Source organism: Lutra lutra, chromosome 5 (assembly GCF_902655055.1).
Source record: "Lutra lutra chromosome 5, mLutLut1.2, whole genome shotgun sequence".
Taxonomy (NCBI): domain Eukaryota; kingdom Metazoa; phylum Chordata; class Mammalia; order Carnivora; family Mustelidae; genus Lutra; species Lutra lutra.
The window spans coordinates 31,895,520-31,900,992 of record NC_062282.1 but is presented as its reverse complement, the minus strand read 5'-3'; positions in this window follow the sequence as shown (position 1 = coordinate 31,900,992).

The window sequence follows — 5,473 nt, the reverse complement described above, 5'->3', positions numbered from 1 at the left end:
CCTAACTCTGTGTCAGGATACCTATGTCACTCCCCTCAGTGCACCTCCTCACACAGGCATGTCATCATCTCACAGCATCAAAAGAAGGGTAAGGACGGAACAATAAAATATGAGAGAGACCACATTCACCAGGTTTTTTTTTTTTTACAGTATATTGTTGTAATTGTTCTATTTTATTATTAGTTATTGTTGTCAATTTTTACTGTGCCTAACTTAAAAATCAAATTTTATCATGAGTGTGCATGTATAGGAAAAAATACAGAATGTATAGGGTTTGGTACTCTTTGCTGTTTCAGGCATCTGCTGGGGGTCTTAGAACATATTCCTAGCTTTATTAGACTATGATTGTTAACTAGTTTTCCTTCCTTCCCATACATTACAAGTTCCTTGAGAATAGAAACTTCATCTTTTAATTCTCTCTTATCTGCATTCTCTTTATCGTGGTGATCAGTGGGAATTTGAAATTTGGTAAATATCTTCTGCTCCCAGAATTCACCTTAGACCACCTTTTGGACGATTCCAGGTCTTACCACTAGATGGGGAACGTGACATATTTCTTCTGCCAGAGAAAAGCATGTTAGGATTCCATCGTCAGGTGACTCTGAGGCTTTTCTATCTGAATTTAATTGCTTTTCAAGTTTGGGAAGAATCTACTTCGTTTGAAAGAGGTGGGCAAAAAAAAAAATCTCACTTACACCTTCAGAAATTATTTCTATGTGTGAGGGAAAGAATGAGTAACTTCCCAGCCCTACATCTCACAGCATTAGCAAAGCAAAGTGTTCATTTCAGAAAGTGAAAAGAACAGATTTCAGGGGGTAATATGTGCTTAAAAAAACAAAAAACAAAACAAACAAACAAACAAACAAAAAACAGAGTTCTTCTGCCAAGAGTTATCTTCTGGGCTTTTGATTAAAAATTCTACTCAGATGCTATTTGTTCCATGCCATTTTAAAAAAAAGTTCACCCCCAATTCCACCTCCAAGATGGGCTGAAAAACTTACTTGTGATGCTTGGCTGTCCATTTCTTTCCACTGAAATGAGCAGGTTATTTTCTCTAAAAGTAAATGCCTGAAACTGTATTATAGATGCTAATAGATAAGATGAAACAGCTCTGTGTGACCACTATTCAAGGGCTAAAGGTCAGAGGCCATATTCACTTTATTAAAGTATAATCTGGTGCCTTGCTCAGTTCAGCATGATGTTGGTTTATCTTTCATACTGGCCTGTAAGAAAGGTAGGAAAAAAAAAAATCCAAGGGGAATTCTTCTAAAGTAGTAAAAAAGAGGAAAAAAAAAAATGCCTTCATCCAAACTGAAGAGAAACCTGGAGAACTTAAATACATCTTTCATTTTGGAGGAAGAGCTATAATGACTCAATCAACGGAAGTTTGCTTTGGGTTATCTAACCAAATAAATAACATTTGGTTTTGTAAAAGAAGCAACTTATGAGATGCACACTGACCTATGGAGAGGAATGATTCGCTCCTGGGGTCTATCTGGTGTACAGCACAAAGGTTGGCCGTAGACCTTCCCCTAGGTCAGCGTCCTGGACTTCCCCAACACATGGAATCACATTCCCTTGTAACAACACTAGTTAAGAAGCCACCATAATATGGCTGGTTTAAATGGGCATTTTTGTCTGACAAGGCTAGGAGGTGCCGTTCCCAGAACTTGCACTGTGGTTTTCCACCGATGTGCCTCTTCTTGGGAAGCAGGGAATGGACTGGGTGGTTATATCTGAGGACTTTCGATCACAGGAGGGGTGCTAGCACCTGTCAGAACTATGTTCACTCATTCTTCCCAAAGAAGATACTTCAAATGTCAGAAGGAGCTACTTTGTTAATTGTTTTTTAACTGTTGTTAAAAAGTAAAAAAAAAAAAAAAAAAAAAAAAAAAAATTTAAAGGTAAAACTTTGAAGGCTCCACCAACAAAAAAAGGCATGGAATTTGGGAGAAGTTTGAATTTGTGGTTGTCTATGCCCCAAAATCAGCCGCACCATACACTGACAACTTGATTGGAACCTTTTGGGGGAGTTGGAGAACAGCAAGACAAAGATGTCTTCTTGGATGACCAGCAAGGATGGTATTCTTTCCTCCAGTCAGCTTTGTGGCCAGCTGACATGTGAGCAAGAATGGAAAAGAGCAGATGCCAAGCAATGTCCTGACAATAGCCTGATTATGCTCTGGGCATAACTTTGACCAATTCCTGATGATGAACATCCTTCTTCCTTAAGCCAATAGACGAAATGAAATACTATGTGTTGAGAAATACTGGGAACAGTCCCTTGACACAGATTATCTCAGTCTTCACAGTTATCCTATGGAGTGTTAATATTAACTACCTCCATTCTACAGATGAGAGAATTGATCCCAGGGAAGAGAAATTTCCAAACTTTCACAGGTACTAAGCAGTGGAATAAGGATTTTAACTCAAGTAGTTTGACCCAACGGCTCTGGCTCTATCCAATATGATCAACTATTTCCCAAAGCAAAATTTCCCATTCATATCAATAGATACCTGATGGAAATCTGTTACTGTCTCAGACAGAAAAAAAAAAATTACATTTTACTGAAATAAAGGCGTAAGTAACACAGGGACCAGATGATTAATTCTTGGCTTGGGCACTATATAAAGATGATATCTGCAAGAAAATGAAGGAGACATTTTTCAGGCAAATAGGATTGGAAAGGGGAGTGCAGGCAGAAGAGCATGGCATGTTTGTGTAACTGGAAGTAGACAGGTTTAGCTGAAGTGTAAGGTACAGGTGATGAAATGAAGCTGGCCAGGAAGACAAAAATCAGCTCTGATCGGGGGGTGGGGGAGGCTTTGGTAGAATATATTTCCCCAAGATTTGGAGGTTTAGATGTTTTATCCCATGGAAGATGTTGAGTCACTCAAAGATTCTAGTCATTCAATGTGTGCATGAGGAGGGCAGTGACATGATTAGGTTGTCATAACAAGGCTTAAGACACTGAAAATAGTTTCTACTGTCGTATTTTCCGCAGTAAGTTCTCTCCACCTAATTATGGCCATCTCGAGGCATCCACGCAGCCAGGGGGAAATTAAAAGGGATGAAGAACTTCTGGTTAAAAACCTCACAAGTTCCCCACCACAGTACTGAACATAGAGCTGGATGCTTTGTTCCTATTCTCTGGTTGCTACATTACTTCCTCCATTGGATTTCCAGTAATTTAGAGTATCTCAATTGTCTCTTTGATTCAGACTGCTTCTCCGTGGTGCAATGAAACTGTATTTCTCAGTATTTATATAGGCAATTCAAGGTTTCACTTGAGAGATGACTTTCCTGATGCAAGTGAGTTGACAGCCTTGGAAACTCCTTGCACTGATTCTAAATAGGGACCTGAAGTCTCTACCATTAACAGGTCAGTCTCATTTGCTTCCTACCGACAAATATAGATGTACATAGGTACATCTATTTATACCTCGAGAGATCTATATGTATCTATATATACATAAACACATACACAGATATAAGCACATATACCTTCATTTCATTTTTAAACTTTATTCTTAAAAGTTAAAGGAAAACATCTTCGATTATTACGAATTGTGCATTCACAGGGTGAAGGCCTGACAGAGTTGTCCCACATCTTAAATGATATGACATAGGATATGCCTAAGGCAGCCTGACCCAAAAGGAGAAACTTGCTCCTAGTTCCACCATTTTCACCTCTAGCAGATTAGAAATGGGCATAAGGAACTGTAATTTTCTGGATAGTGTCAGACGAAGCATGGAAGTCTACCTCAAACTATATTAAATGAGACAGAATTTTTTTTCCTTTTGGCTTTTGGAATGAGGAATTTCAGAAATGAGTGGATCCAGAGCCTCAGCTGGATCAGGTCTGTTGGAGCTCCCTTCCCCTTCTCCTTCCCCCACCGCTCCTCCTCTTTCCTTTCTTCTTCCCTCCTCTTCCTTGTTTGATGTTAACTAGATTCTCAGGAGGTTTTTTTCCCAGAAGTGACAAGAGCCGTTGCCAGCACTAGACTTCAGCTTTGCCAGCTGAGCAATCTCAAAAAAAGAAGAACACTTCTTTCCAAACCTTCAACAATGTCCCAAAAGGTTAGCATGACCTAAAAGACATGCCAGTTCTGAGAATCATTAGAGAATTATTATCACAACCTCTTTGTGTCCAATTGGCGCATCGTGCCTAGAATAGTGTGTGGAACTCAGGCAAATTGAAATGAGGGAAAAGAAGTAAGCTGGGAAATGTTCAAACAAAGGCAACTACTTTGACCAAAGGTGTAAAGAGGACTCCATATTGGGTCATAAAACAAAGATTAGGTTGTAGACTAGGAAAATGACGGCTTTAAGCTAGCACATATTAAATTCAAATATATTAAGACACTAAGGTAGAAAGACCAATGACTAGTGCCCTGTGGTGTGAGAGACACACACAGAGAGAAGAAGTTCCTGTGAAGACAAAGGCAGAGATTGGAGGGACATGGTTACAAGCCAAGTAAGTTCAGGAATGGCTGGCAACCAGCAGCAGGTAAGAGAGATGCATGGGGCTGATGTCCCTCCGAGCTTCTAGAGGTGTGAGAGGAAAACAATTCTGTTGAAGCAGTCCAGTTTGTCATAATGTGTCACAACAGTCCTCGAAGACTAATAGAGATGGCAACGTGGTGCAATGGAATGAAAATTGAAATTCTAAGTGAAAGACTTTCGTTCAATCTACCCTTTTACAACCCACGCCAAAGGTCGGTTTATCATGCTCAGAGTTTTATTTGTCTTACCTGTAAAATGGAAAACTGGAAGATGAAAAAATAATATTTTTCCTGTCAACTTAGAGGATTATATGAAAATTGAATCAAATTTTTTGAAACTATACTATTTACAAATGTGTTCAGTGGAACTTGAGGGTCTATAAAGATGGGTTCTATAGCAAGGCAAATTGGGAAAACCCTACATTTATGACTTCTCTCCAAATGACTCACAACACAGGCTATTATATAAAAGGCAAAAGGAAGACTTGTAACTTGGAATCTGTTTAGTCTGATTTCACTGTCTTCCCCAAATTTACTTGACCATGAAATATTGCTTTTGACGAACTCCAATTAATATCTTGTCAATGCTTGTCTTCCTTGGGAGCAAGTTTGGGAAACACTGCACTAGGCCAGCACTCCATCTTTGGGGGGTGTGCACTTTGGAATTGTTGATGTAGGATGAAATGGAGAACTCTTGGGAACTCTGCAGAAATCATCGGTGGTGGGGTTGCTGCTTTTGCTTGTTGTCCACGTGGCTGCTTTGACTGGAGTTGGAAGTATTGTATAACCAGAGTGACGGGCTTTGTCAAAGGCATACCCCACCCCCTACCCCCAGTTCAGAAACAACAGAAGCACATCTGCTTCCAGAAAGATGGCAAGAAGGAAACCCACATTTGCTAAGACTCTTCCACATTCTGGGCCCCATGACAGGCAGATTCATTTCACGGAATCTTTGTGGTCTTAATGT